Source organism: Diadema antillarum, unplaced genomic scaffold, assembly GCF_040938485.1.
Source record: "Diadema antillarum isolate AM-2024a unplaced genomic scaffold, OU_Dant_1.0 seq00000569_RagTag, whole genome shotgun sequence".
NCBI lineage: Eukaryota > Metazoa > Echinodermata > Echinoidea > Diadematoida > Diadematidae > Diadema > Diadema antillarum.
In genome coordinates, this window is record NW_027271507.1 from 1,481,269 (window position 1) to 1,497,479 (window position 16,211).

Below are 16,211 nucleotides of genomic sequence, written 5' to 3' on the forward strand. Positions count from 1 at the left end.
TTGCAAACTGCCTTTGCAATAGACTATTGTCAACACTTGTTCAGTGTATACCCGCTCAACGCTAGCAAGCGGAAGCCTCTTCTGTTTCACCAGCAGCCATGTAAAATCGGGAGAGTTGATCATCTTGTTTTAATAGGATATTTGGTGTCAGATAGGCCCAGTGGGTCTCCCCTTCTTGACATCAAGTACCAATGACTGAACAGCTCCCTTCTGTTCCTATCCAGTAGAAATTCTAAGGTGTCATTGACTGTGATTGTGAGCACGGATTTCAAAATGTCTAAAGTTTCCCTCATTTCAGGCGCGTGAAAGTGATAAGGTGTGGATATTTTGTCTACCTTTTTGCTCGTGCTTGAGTTGAGTTTGATTTACAGTAAACTGCTCTAAGTCTGGTATGCATACATTTGCAATTCATGATAATGCAACTTCACACCCAAACACACAAACATTTATGCACAGAAGGTATGTTTTGAATATCCTTTTACATGCCCCAACAGTAAATCAAGCAGGCATTAAACTCACCTATACATGAAGGATAAGATATCATGAAGGATACTAGTTTATGAGCGACCTTGACTTGGTTTGTGTAGAGCAGAGACTTTCCATGAAATTGGCAGGGTTGATGACACATTAAAATGTTTGTTGCTTTTGTTTTGACTGTACGGTAGTAGACCCCATGTGCTCAGGTAGCATTCTAAAAAAATGAGGTATGTACTGTAGACCTTGTCTAAAAGTGTATGCATTTTTTTCTAAAGCAGTTTTCACACCATGTGAAATATGCTGCATTGTCTTATCAACTTGATAATGTGCAAGTAGTTACATGTAAGTATGTTATAGAATTTTGATTCTGTCATAGGCAGAAAAGTTTATTCTTAAATGTGGAGATGATGCAATTTATGCTACAGTACAATGCATTTGACATTATATAAGTGCCTAGAAAATTGTGGGAATGAATATATGCTTGTTATTTCAGTCTGAGAGTACTTATTCAATGCCTTGCATACAGCCTTGTTGACAGTAAAATTACTGTAGATAGATGTAATTACACATTATATGCAAATTTTATTATTTATCACTTGTATTGTGAATTTACATAGCCTTTTTTTTTATGCAATTCTTCAAATATCTTTAAGTTTATTTAAAAGTTAAACTTACGATGTACCCATACTTATTTAATGTTCATCTAACATTTTAATTTACAGATATTTACATTTTGATATACAGTGTCTACATAGATATAAAAAGTAAAAGCCCTGATTAGCAGGCAGTATTTACATATTTATTTTGTAAACCATTGTTTGTGGATTACAGTTTCCTTTCGTTTAGAGGAGTTTCATTTGATACTAATATTCTTTGCTGTTTGTCATATGGTAAGGGTTTATATGACATGTCTATTGTAATCAATGCAAAGTGTCAGGATTAAAGAGTAAACTGAGCCAATAATGTATTCATATGTGATGCATGCATGGAAATTGTTTTAATTATAGTGCATTAAGTGTTGACAGTGAATTGTTTCATAATTCTGCATATGGCTCTTAGCTTACATTTTCGTCTCCAAGAAGATAGTTATCATGTCCTGTAGACTTTCATTTCAATGGGAAATCAGAGAATATTGCACTATGAAGACACAATGCAGTTTGTCTTTGACCAGTGCAATATGTTTCTTTCTCAAGCAATATAGTTTGATATTCCCCTCATGGCCATGCAGTATCTTAGAAATATGCCGTCTTCCTAGTACACTGTAGGTGTACTTAGTAGCGGTGCATAATTTGAATTGCACCATGCTTTATGAAAACAAAAACACCAATCACTGCTTAATTTGCCTTAAAGATCACTGCTGAAAAGTAATGTAAATGTTTACAAACTTAGAGTTGTAAGCACTTCAGTCCATATACATTTCATCACTGTTGACAGAGACATAATGATGGTTATTCATAACCAAGCTTAAAATGCCAAATGTATATCCAAATATAGGGTTGTTGTTGTTGTTGTTGTTGTTGTTGTATTTGCCATTACATTATTTTGTTGATCAAGGTGAAGCCAAAATTTGTACAGTTTTGTATATCTACTAGTCCCTTATCTGCCTCACTCTAGCTGAAGGGTTGGCTGACTCCTGTGCAACATCTGCAATGTCCTGTAGCCCCTTGTAGTGATAGACATTGAGCTCAGACTTATATCACATTTAAAGATGTCAAGATGTCATAATTATGTGATGTTACATGCTGAGATTTTGCATAGAGGGTGCCATTCCTTGTGTACAGGTACAGGACTATGTTGAGCTTTCTTGACTTGTTCCAAAAAGTTCAGAACATTCGCAATTCGCAATTTTGCAGGTTGTGGAACAACAGTATCAAAGTATAGGAATTTTAAGGATGAAGACTTGCCTAACTTTCAGCAGCTTGTTAAGCTTGTGTGAAATGATGCCTACAAGTTTCAATTCATTTTAGATTATTTTGTTTCAATTACAAATATTAAAGGGAATCATGTCAAATGAGTGTTGTATTCAAAGGTTTTGTGTTCTTTAGAATGTTCAAATGTCAGAAATTTCTTTCAAATTAAGTTTCATCCTTCAGACACTTGTCAGCATCACAGCATACATTTCTCACCTATTGTGGGTGACTAAATACTTCAGCTAATTCTTACTCTCATGTAAACTGCATTGCTTCAAGAATTTTGTTACTAAGTCATCATGGTTACCCATACAATTGTATATATGGCAGTACAATATGTACAGCAATTTGGTATTGTAGATTTTCTGTGACCAGTCAGTCACAGTTAAGATTTATTATGATTCCTATCGCCACAAAACCCTAACAGAGTTGGAAACCAGCATCAATGTGACTGAATAGACTGAATGTGCATAAGACAAAATTACTTTCTATCATTACTCAAGTCAAGCAAAATAATCTAAGATGAGGGATTTTCATTTTTTTCTTTTGGTTTTGTTGTTGTTTCATGTTTGTTTTCAGAGGGGCATTGTAATGTAGAACTATGTTTACACTATTCATTTGAGTCTACAATCATTTTATTTTTTGTCTTTCTAATTGCAGCACACACAAAGAGGCATTTCTCTTAAAGTCACATATATTTCCATTTTGTAGGAAGACAGTGCAAGCATGAAGGAAGCTACACAATTTTTGCCATAGAAGTACTGCCTGTTACACTGAAACAATCATTGCTCTAATTACACTGTATGTGACAAAAAAAAAAAAAATTGTATGTGTATGCATGGAAATGTGTGTACATGTACTGATATAGTTTGGTGTTAAGATTGGTATGTGTATGTAGAGTTTTTTTATGCAAATGAATAGATCAGTGTATGAATATGAATTTATATGTTTATTTTATATAAAAGAATAAATATAGCATCAATTCTAACGATGTCTTTTGACAGTGTCTGCGTGTTGGATTCATATATAGATAATGGGTACATTGTCATAGCTGTCAGTGAGTGTATGCTATACATAAACACTTATGTTACCCACCACACTATTTCATACATTTTACATGCATCACTCATAGATAGCTCAAATAAGACCAGAACAAGACTTTTGGTGTATTTTATAAAACAATTCATTTTTATCAAGTATAGACTTCATATTATTTCTGATTGCAAAGAACAAACGAGAAAATATAGATATTTCTTTATAATACAACATCCATACAATGAAGTATACCAGGGAGGCAGGTGAGAGTCTCATTCCCAACTCCTGGAGTATACCACAGAGTAAACCACTACCACATGAGTTGAAAAGTTTTATTCACTTCAGTACAGTGCACCAAAAGGTAGTTCACAGCCAGAGGTATATATGACTTCAGTACATTAGTTAACATCCCATGGGCACTGTGCACAAAATATACCCTCATCAAATATCACATTAAAAACTTGACTGGCATCTGAAGGGATACACAAAATGACCCATCCAAGGGAACTGAAAAGCTTTTGAGGGAGGTTATCATTTCCCCGATGAAGTCCCAAAAACGTAAAAGTAGCAATTCAAACCCTGACATTAGGATGGTATGTATATTCCTCACAAATGAAGTCATTATCTGTGATGTGGGTAAGTCACATCACTTAACAGAGTAATGATTACTGGGTACATATACCTTCAATCTACCTAGGATTACCAGCATCTAGTAAGCCATGCACAGTTTTACACAGCTATAGTGTCAATTAGTATCACCTCATGCATACAGTGTGTACCCAAATTGTGTTACACCCTGCTTCCCTCATTTGCCATCCATCACAGAGAAAGATTCTCTCATGGAAGAACATTCCACAAGAATGTTTCACCAGTGGGTAAACATTACAAATGGGTGGCTGTTATGTGATAATATCCATACGATTACTGAATGGTATTTAACAAACCCATACAACATGACACAGTGCTAATGAAGTCCTTGGAACTGGCAGTTTTCTTTCATCATATCAAAATTTTGTTAGAGCCGAACAGTAACGTATACTACACGTGGTACATCTACATGTACAAAGATATTATAGTAATTTTGGGACCACAATTTTTATTTCATTGTAACTAGAATTTTGCTCAAACGGTGTTCATTACAATGGGAGAGCACTGTATACCAGTAATCAATGTGAATAAGTCCATAATGAACACCCTCACAGCCTCACACACAACCACGTGCTTCAGATGAATGAAGAAGTGCTTATACCAAGGTGAAACTGAAAGTCAACTCTTGAGCTTTTGGCACAGGACTTTACAGATGAGTTGAAAGATTGCACTTTTAATTCCTTCACTCTTTTCAGCAAAACTAAATTTCTTATCACTATACAAATTTATAACATAACATTTTTCTTGTCCTTGTAATCATTCAGCCGTACCACAGCTTCATGACATAACTTTCAAAACAGGATAAAACTAGAACCACTTGGAGAGCACAAACCTATGCCAAGGCGACAATAGGATCACTGACTGCTTCCATAGACCCGTGCATGTTTCATTCACAGTATCTTCTGCATCCTGCTCATGGTACATGTATAGATGACAGCCTAAAACTAAGCACCCATACTTCTCCTACAAAGGTCCTAACCTGAAATCAAAGTTTGTCCATAACTTTTCAACAAATACTAATATGCAAATAAACAAATGTCAGCAAACACATTATATTCTTGGCACATACATACGATTCACAAGAAAAATATTGTATTAATTTAGTTACTATAAGTAAGAAGCCACTTATTTAATCCCTCGAGATATAAACCACACTTTATCCTAATATCCCAGCTAACACACCCACGTGGGGCCAGCGGGGGTAATTTGTGGGCTAGCTGGGTTGGAGGTGGGCAAGGGCAACTTGCAGGCCATCCTTCATGGGGCCCGGGTGGGCTACCCAAGGACAGACGTGGGAAAAATGGACATGGGTTTCACGTGGGCACACTCGGGCACGCAGAGAACCTGGAATTTTGTAGGGCTTGCCTGCCTAAGGCCCTTGTAATATGCAGTATTACAAGGTTTATTACGATCGCTTTGTTTTACTTTGTTTTTGGATGTTTCAGTCATTCCAAACCTGGTTTGTATCAAATAAACTTTGAATTCCTCTTAAAATGGTATGCTCTGTACTTTTTAATAAGTGTTTTCTTGGTATCTCGCAAAAAGTTAAAAGCCCAATTCTCATCTCCACGAATAGGCCTACTGTACCCATCTCTTTAAACATCCTTCTCTTTGCGATGAATGAATGAAGCAGGGTCTTTTACGTGCATGAGCTGTTACTCTTTCATACACGGGACCTTCATTTTTACGTCCTATCCGAGGGACAGAGTGTTTTGCCTCTTATTAGAGGAGACGGTATGCTTACACACAACATTGCTCATCAAGACTCCGGTTCAAACCCGGGCCCTCAGGATCGTGAGGCAGACGCACTACCGACTGAGCCAATCCACCGCCCTACACGTATTACCACATTTCATATTTCCATATTTAATACATTATCTATATTAGAATTTTTAGTTTGTAGATTGATATGATGAATGAAATGATCCTATTGGCAGAACATGTCAAAAGAGTCAAGATGATACGAAATAAGATAGTAATCTTTTAAAAACTACCGTTTTTTCCATTATAAAGATTTCTATTATATCCATTGTCTAATGCCATTGTCACATACGAATAAAGGAAAAATTTAATGATAATAAATATATCTCAGAGCCATTTGAAATCATAATTACTTCATGTTTTGCTAATTCAGCAAATCATCCAAGAAAAGCCCCATTCATCTACTCAGTGTACATTGTACTGGAGAAACTGTAAACATGCACAATCGGACTGACATGGTTACATGGTTACCGTAACTGTTACCATAGCAACCAGAAATGAAAAAAAAACAACAACAACAGCTGGACAGAAAAAATATACTTAACTATTATAACCCTCGCTGGCCCTAAGTACTTCATAAGGAAAATGATTCGGCGCACTAAATTACCAAAATTGTTCCTTTTTTTTTTTTTACTAAGAAAAAAGGACGAAAGACATGGACAATATAGTCCCATTTTCTCCTTTCTTTTTCTGTGATACTTGAAATAGCTTGTGTGTAAACATGGACCTTCATATCATCAAGGTCAAGAAGGGTCAGTCTGCTGATGAAGGCTGTAGAATTGGCGGCTGAAAATTTCTGAGGTAAATATTTTGTATTGAGATCAAAAGGTTCGGCATAACAATCTTTCTTTGTAATATACATGTTAGTAGTCACACCTATAGTAGTCCATGGCATAGTTCTAGCTAGTTGTAGCTGCATGTACCATACCACACTCCACTGAAACATGCAAGTCACAACCCATGGCCATGCTATGGCCTGGGTCATGACAGGACATCTGGAAAGGGCTGACACCAAAAATAATTCCTTGAATATCCTTTGGTTACACCAAATTTGGTAATCATTCATAATTAATATCTGAACGATAAAGTACTAAATGAAATAGGCTCTACATGTCTGGTAATATTTTTGTGACCTTGTATTTTGTAACCAAAAATAACAAAAATATTAGTAATGATAAGTTTAGATCAAACTTAGATTTCAACAGAGATAGTTCTACTCAGATAGTTTTAGTTGTTTAACTTAGAGATGAAAGTGTGCCATATGCTTTTTTAACACTTAACTGTTAGTATAACAGACTTACTAAGAAGCACACACAGAACAAGAGGGGACTGATATCACGATTTGGCCAGCAACAACATGTAAACTTGATTCCACATACTGAAATGTAAATTTTGTTAGATGTATCCACAAACTTGAATGTGTTATTTTGGAAACCAGCCTTTTACACACACAGATAGAAAGCATACATGTAGGACATTGAGTATAATTCCAACTCAGGGGCGTCACCAGCTTTTTTTCAAGGGGGGTGCGTTTTGACCGGCTAATGTAACGAGATTTTTTTTTTTGACAGACACTTGGAATATAGGAAGCTTTCAATGCCTAGACTTTTCCTGTTTTTGAGGGAAACCAACGGGGAAAGGGCACCGGCGTAGCTATAGGATTTCATCTTGGGGGGGGGGGGGTGTAAGTATGCGAGGGAGCGAGCAAGGGGGGGGGAGAGGGTGTGGGAGTGCCTGTTGTCCCCCCCCCCCCCCTCCCACGGTGAGGACTTTTTGCATTTTGATGTTGTAAATGGTGCAATTTGATGCAGGCTTTTTGCGTGTTTTTATCGACTTGAAACAGTCCCACTTGTAATAAGGTAGCAGTACATTTTGATGAAATTTGTTGTTGAACAATGTGCCTATAAACTATATCATTTCAATAAACTTCTTGTATTGATTCTTACGCTGATGTCATGAACACGACCGAGCCCGAGCAAGCAGAGAGAGCGAGGGGGATTTGATGCATGTTTTGCTTGTTTTATCAACTTGAAGCAGTCCCACTTGTTAAGTAAAGCAGTATATTTTGATGTAGATTGTTATCAAACAATTTGCCTAAAATAGTATCATCCAATTAAACTTCCTGTGTTAATATTTACACTGAATATCATGAACGCGGCCAAGCAAGAGCGAGAGGAGTGAGCGAGGGGGAGGATGTGGGAGGGAGTGTCCCCCTCCCACCGTGAGCACTTTTTGCATTTTGATGTTGTATATGGCGCAATTTGATGCAGGTATTTTGCGTGTTTTATCGACTTGAAACAGTCCCACTTAAGGTATCAGTACATTTTGAAGTAAATTGTTATTAAACAATTTGCCTATAAATGGTATAATTCAAATAAACTTCTAGTAATAATTCTTACACTGATGTCATGAACGCGACCGAGCCCGAACAAGCGGAACGAGCAAGGGGGAGGTTGTGGGAGGGGGTTGTCCCCCTATAAATGGATTATGGAATGACGGTGTGAAACGACAAATTTCTGGCAGCAATATCGGAAAAATGGCTTAACGATTACATGCGAGCGAGCTTTAAAATTTTGACATTTTACAGTCCCAAAACTGCCGTTTGTAGCCATGTTGTTTTGCTTTGGAAATTAAGGGGGGGGGCGCACCGGGCACAACTGCTGACAATTACTGGCAGCAACATCAGGTGAATGGCACAACGATTAAATGCGAGTAAGCGAAGAGAGCGAGCTTGAAAATTGAGACATTTTACAGTAAAAAAAAAAAACCCTGCCGTTTGTTGCTATATTTTTTCGCTTTGGAAATAAAGGGGGAGGGCGCACCGAGCGCAACTGCCGGCAATTACTGGCAGCAACATCAGGAGAAAGGCATAACAATTAAATGCGAGCGAGCGGAGCGAGCGAGCTTGAATATTTTGACATTTTACAGTAAAAAAAAAAAACCCTGCCGTTTGTTGCTATATTTTTTTGCTTTGGAATTTAAGGGGGGCGCATCGGGCGCAACTCCTGGCAATTACTCGCAGCAATATCAGGAAAGCATAACGATTACATGCCAGCGAGCGGAGCGAGCAAGCTTGAAAATTTTACATTTTACCGTCCAAAAGCTGCCGTTTTTAGCCATATTTTTTCGCTTTGGAAATCAAGGGAGGGGAGCGCACCGGGCGGAACTGCTGGCAATTACTGGCAGCAGCATCAGGTGAATTGCATAACGATTAAATGCGAGCGAGCGAAGAGAGCGAGCTTGAAAATTTTACATTTTACAGTCCAAAAACTGCCGTTCTTAGCCATATTTTTTCGCTTTGGAAATTAAGGGAGGGGGCGCACCGGGCGGAACTACTGGCAATTACTGGTAGCAACATCAGGTGAATTGCATAACTATTCAATGTGAGCGAGCGAAGAGAGCGAGCTTTAAATTTTTGACATTTTACAGTAGAAAAACTGTCGTTTGTAGCTATATTTTTTCGCTTTGGAAATTAAGGGGGGGGGGGGGCGCACCGGGCACAACTGCAGACAATTACTGGCATTAACATAAGGGGAATTGCATAAAGATTAAATGCGAGCGAGCTTGAAAATTTTGACATTTTACAGTCCAAAAACTGCCGTTTGAAGATATATCTTTTTTATTTTCGAAATTAAGGGGGGAGGGCGCACCGGGCGCAACTGCCGGCAATTACTGGCAGCAACATCAGGAGAAAGGCATAACAATTAAATGCGAGCGAGCGGAGCGAGCGAGTTTGAATATTTTGACATTTTACACTAAAAAAAAACAAAAACTGCCGTTTGTAGCTATATTTTTTCGCTTTGGCATTTAAGGGGGGCGCATCGAGCGCAACTCCTGGCAATTACTCGCAGCAATATCAGGAGCGAGCTAGCTTGAAAATTGTGACATTTTACAGTCCAACAACTGCCGTTTGTAGCTATATCTTTTTTTTTTTTTTGCGGTATAAGGGGGGGGGGGCGCACCGGATGGAAAATGCCGGCAATTCTTGGCAGCAACTTCAGGAGAATGGCATTACGACTAAATGCCAGCGAGCGGAGTGAGCGAGCTTGAAAATTTTGACATTTTACAGTCCAAAAACTGCTGTTTATAGCTATACTTTTTCGCTTTGGAAATTAAGAGGGGGCGGGGGGGGGGTAGTCAAGGGTGTCGGTTTATGTTCATGACTGGGGAGGTACAATGACCAGCGAGGTGGCGTTGAAGTGACCAAGCATGGGAAGGATGTCCAAAATCTATCTTAATAGTAAACACTGTATGAAATACACTTATACTAGTAGATATGTATAAAATCAGTGCTGCCAGAACCAGGGTGCGAATTGTTTTTGCCCACGATTTTTTATATCTTTTTATTTTTTTTTTTTGTCCCCGATGCATAATTTCAAAAAACGAAAAATAGATAAAAAATTATTATTATTTAGGGTCCGGCGTTGAGGTCGCTTGCAGACTTATTTTATTTTTTTTTTTTAAGGGTCTGAAGGGGGGTGCGTTCGCACCCAACGCACCCCCCCTGGTGACGCCCATGCCAACTTCAGTTTTGAGGGAATTTTAGTTGAATTTGGATTGAACATGTTGAATGTGAAAATTACAGTCCACCATTGTCAAATTTTCTCAACTTACATGTACTGTATGTTACTCTTTGCATTTAGCTATTACTTTTATTTTTATTTTTTTTTTGCTCATACAAATGTCGAGAAGGGGTCCTATAGCTGAATAAAAAGATGGTCTTTTATACAGCGAAAGAGAAAAAGAGGCGTGATAAGGTGAAGCGAGCCAACTACAAGAGAACTGGTAAGTAAACCTGTAGAAGAGTCACTGTCTGCTCAGGAAAGAGTCTTTTTCAAACAAAATAACACTTAGAAAATTAATCTTGGTATACTTTTTTTTTTTGTACTGTAAGATGTAATAGTGTGTGACATATGTTATTTTTACTGCAGTCATTGCAAGGCATTGCTATGGCAACACATTTGTGACTTCTGTTGTAGAATCACACAAACTTTGTTTGGCTTACTACTACTTCTAGAGTCTTTGACCGTATACATTGTAATGCAAATTAGTACATTTGATCACCACCAGCCCCGTTTCATAAAAGTTGGTATGGTAGCAATTTAAGTGAGGAACGTCCTTAAAAGCGAATGAAATACTTGAAGAGGCCCTACAAGGATGTGAAGGACCACAATAACCACAGTGGAGGAGCGAGAAAAATGCACCAGTGGTATGACGAACTGCACTCAATTTTAGTTCCAAACTCGCTCCAACTCAGTAAGCTGGTGAGACAATAATCTTGTTGAACATATGCATCAAGAGTTCAGTCACGTACCTGCATGCTAACCGAATTTTGGCGTGTTATTGAAATGGCAGGGCATGCCATTACAGCACCTCATACGGTGACCACAGTACAGTCCCATACCCAATTCTGTGGCAATCGGAATTGGGTATGGGACTAGTGAGGTTAATAAATGGATGGAGATTTTCCTATACGTGTTCGGGATGATTTTGTGTCTGACAGCAACCAATACATCTTTGGAAATGTCATTGGGAATTCATACATGCGAGGGTGTGACACATGTCGTGTTTCAGCCGAGTGTGGAGCAGACAAGCCTTACCTACTGAAATCAACTAGGCTTAGGAGAAATCTTGTCAGTATGGTTCAAGTTCTGTGCCTCAATGAGAACAACATAGACTAGGCAGCCTCATTCCTGGGACATGGCATATGTGTCCATCGTGAATTTTATCGCATATCGAGTGAAACCAAAGCAACGCCAGACTGCAGCTCGATATTTGACATGGTTGCTATATTAACGCTCTGGTGAAGTGGAGTCTGCTGGATGTGGCTGTGTTGCAGCGTATGTAAAATTTCTACTGCCTTACCCTATATAGAATGTGTTGTCTAAAACTAAAGACGACTTAAAAGTTAGAGCTCTACCTTACTCTTAGTAAAGGAAAAAAAAGTGTTACAGAATAGTAGACCATGAATTATGAATAAAATCAGCCGTAACTGTAATAACGATATTTTTATTTTCATTTAATTTTTTTTTTGTCTCTCAGATTTTATATAAGAATCTTTCCCCAATCAGCTCTGTTAGAAGTGAAATCATAGAATCTGTACACTTTTTATATTTACTTTACATGCCTCAAATAATGTGGAGTTTGGCTTTGTTTTGTTTAGTTTTGTTTTTATTTAACACTACTCATATTTATGAAAGATGAAACATATTGTGTGCTATTTTGAATGGAATAGCAAGTTTTTTAATTAGGCCTATATTGTGCTTCTTTTTCTTTCTCAATTTTGATTGTGCAGTGATGCTGGGACCTGTAAGCATGTGTTGCATTTACTTTTCGCTACCGACAGCTACAAAGGAGGATGTCAGATGCTGGAACATCCGGATGTATCGACAAGCCCTGTGTCTGGATAAAACCTCGAAAAGAGTCTAGACCTGTAAAACTCTTCAACACTGGACTTCCGACAGAAAAAGAACCATCCGAAAGAAACTCTCCAGGAAATTTCAAACCGGTATCCTCTGTGAAGGTGAACGCCATCTGTGCAAGCCTCATTGACTCAGCCAGCAAATCCATCTCGAAATAATATTTTTGACAACAGAAAATACAGTCCCAGATGGTACAAAATCATCATCCATCCCAGATGTTATCTCCGAATTTCGGCAGTCCGGTGCTACATGTGTCATCAATTTTCTTAAGAGTAATACTTCTGCCTCGGATGTCGACTTTTATTGGAACCTGCAACAAGACGATGCTGCTTGGATGAATGCCCATGTTGGCAGGATAACGGCCAGTTTACAATGTAGCAGGAGATCTAATTTCTCTACTTACACAACATAATTGTAAATCATCAGAAGCCAAGTCTCTAGTTCAGAGAATACTGGAAACAGCACCTTCATTCACTTCAGTGGCCACCGAGTATGGCAAGAAGCATGAAAGCGTCACTCAACATCTGTATGAAACGAAAATCCTCTGCATGACTCCTTTGAATGTAGCAAAACTGGGTGCCGTATCAGCAGCAATCTACCGTTTGTTGGTGCATCACCAGGTGGAATATCGTGCTGTAGATGCCACAAGCCACAAGTAGTGGAGATCAAGTGTTCAGCTAAACATAAAGATCTCAGAGCACATGAGATTCTATCGGTTGATACATTGCATCACCAGGAGTACGCTGGAGAGAAACTGGTATCGAAGAAGAAATCTAAGTGGTACTTCCAAGTACAATATCAGATGGGAGTGCTTGGGTTTCAGTCATGCCAGTTTGTTATTTACACTGGGCATGGTGTAGAGGTGATGGCAGTTGACTTTGATGTGGATGTGTGGGCAAAGGTTAAGGACAAGGCAGTTAAAGTGTGGATGGACGGACAGAATTTTCCCCCTCCTGTAAACTCACTTCCAACTGCTGTAAACTCGGCCCGCAAGAATGCACGCGTTAATTTGTGCAGAAAACCTTGATTCTATGACTTTTTTTGGGGGGGGGGTAGGGGCTACCATTGATAAAATGGTGGTAAATACTTGATCTGTGGCCAGTGGGTCTGTGGCATAAACCACACACAAAAACAGAAAAGAATAAGATCATCTAGATCTTGATCTACATTCAATGCACTATCTGCATTCATTCTAGAAATTAATGTGCTTGTGGAGTGGGTGGATGGATCAAGAAACAAAGTGTTTATCAAGCATCTGCAGCAGTTATTCTGGCCTTTAACAAGGAACAAGACCGTTAGCATGCTCTATGGAACGAAATGGTTCAAGGGGAAAATTTTAGACGGGGGATAATTGGTTACACTACTTAGACATTTCTCAAATACTCTCCACTTTCCCAATTTTGTTCTACTTTGAATGTGTATGTAAAGTTAAGTTTATTCATCTTGTTCATGTCAGTCTTTTGTATTTTTTGTGTATCAGATATGAATATTCTTGTCATTTTATCTGTATATTATATAGAGCATCATTTTTAAAAAAAAAGCATGAATAGATACCAAAATAAAATAAGTTGTCCTATACTTATTTTCATGCTTAACTTCAGGCTTAGGAAACGTACAAAGATTGTGAAAGCTACCCTTCTTGCCTACAAACATGATGAAGAGGCAGCTATGATTGGGAATTTCATATCAGTTCTGGAACTCAATCAAGGTCTCATCTTTGGCGACGCACATTACGAGAATCTGAAAAATTGCCAGGTGCAATTAAGATGACCTGAAAAGCTCCCTCTTGAAGAGATGTTGAAAGATGAAGGGAACTAACCCGGGAGAAGCTACCTGAAATCATGTCAGACGAGTATAGAATATGAGATTTACAAGCTTTTGTTGAACTGAGGGACCTCACATGATCAAGACTTTCTCTGGAATGGTACTGAGTAGGTGAGGGGGAGAGCCGAGCTGATTAAAGATTCAAGAGTGGAGAGATGCTGAGGACAGCGCAAGCACCAACAAGGTAAAGACGGAAGAATTCAAGATCCTGCCCACTGAAAACTGTTGTGGGTTTATTAATTTCCAGAAAGGTCAACACATGCAGCAACTCAAATACCTGTACCTGCATAACAACCCGTAGGGTGGTGTAAATTACCCTCAGAGAGGGGGAGTGCTGCCTGGAGGGGGTGGAGGCAAAGATTCGCTCCAAGCTAGATAGTGATGAGGACGTGGTATTTATGGACACAAAAAACAATGATGATAAAAATGGCAAAAAATAATAGAGGACTGTGACACCACCAGAGGTATGCTTGCTTTGCCTACTTGGGATAATTCATTTACTAATTGTTTTTCATTTTTAATTCTTATCATCCACGGTGTCACCAGTATCAAAGAATTCAAGTGCGAGACTAATATGTAGACATGATATTCATTATTCCCTTTATAATTGCTATTGGTATTCATTGTTCCCTTTGTAATTGTTATTCCCTTTATAATTGTTACTGTTGACTATCAAAGACAACACTAACAGCCTTCCATCTGATCGATGGAGGCTAATCGCCAGCTCAATATCCTTGATGGCACACCTCTTCCTTACAATGCTACACCAACCCACCTTGGAGTGAAGTTGGATAGACAGTTGACCTACAAGGAGCAACCCAAGGCCATAAGTGCAAAAGTGTTTTCAAGGAACAACCTCCCATGCTGACTTGCAGGCTCAAAGTGGGGAGCAACCACTCTTCGCACTAGTGCCCTAACACTGGTATGCAGTGCCGTGGAATACACCTCCCCTGCATGGTGTACATGTAGGAGCCCTCACACCACGAAACTTGACACTGACCTGAATGACACCATAAGGTTGATTACAGAATGTCTGTGGCCAACACCAACAGAATTTCTAAGACTCCCAAGATTCGAAGTGTTGAATGCAGAGGATTTGGAGCAGGCACTCAAGAAAGCAGATGGTAAAAACACAAATAGGCAATATCAAGTACAGTATGCGGTCTCTATCCTTGACAATTACTGCTCAACAAGCAATGTTGGAAACATGAGCAACTTGGATTTGGATAACCTTCTGTCAAGACATTATGCAGGAGTTTGCAATAAGGCCAATGAGTTGTACTCTAAGAAAACAATACAAGCACTTGCACTAGATCTAGTGTCTAGTCCCAGAGGTATAGCTCGTATATGAAGTATATGAAGTCTATAATGAAGAGGGATTAGCAGATACATTTTATTTCTCCTAAAATGAGTACACACAGGAAAATGTCTCCCTAATGCTGCTGTAAGTGAAAAGGAAACAAAAATGATAATTTTATATCTTTATCAAAACAAAGGAATTTTGAATAAGAAAGAGCAATGTAAAGATTTATAGAGAAATAGTCAAAATAATCATAATATCATAGATAATTGTTTTAGTGTCTTGTATTGGAAAAAACAATTACAGTAACTTTTTTGAAGAGGTGATGATGTGATAAAGACAATGTCTCTGAGAGTCAAATTTTTGTAGCACGTTTCCCTAAAGCTGGATCCAGTGGTGTATATATATTCATATATATATGTAAAGATTATATCATTATATATATTTATTTTTTTGTACAAGCAGTAAAAGAGTTGTGAGGTACTTTAGTTAGTATTAAACATAATCACTCCTGCTCATATGAATGAATGACAAGAGCACATTGTATGTTTTATAAATGTCTGTCACACTTTAAAAATTCCATAACTTCTTTACTTCAAGTCAAATTAAATGAAGCTTCAAATACTCTCTTCCTCTGATTTCCCCCATTAAAGCTAACCAGAACATGGAGTGACATTTCCCTTTAACTGGCTGAAACATTCATGCCTTTAGACCCAAGGACTTCCGTCTTTGCCTTTTCAATTTTAAATAGATACACACAAAATTTCAATTTAAAAGATTAATGCTCACCTTGGTGCTCTGGCTATACACATTTATCTAACCTTGCAATAATGA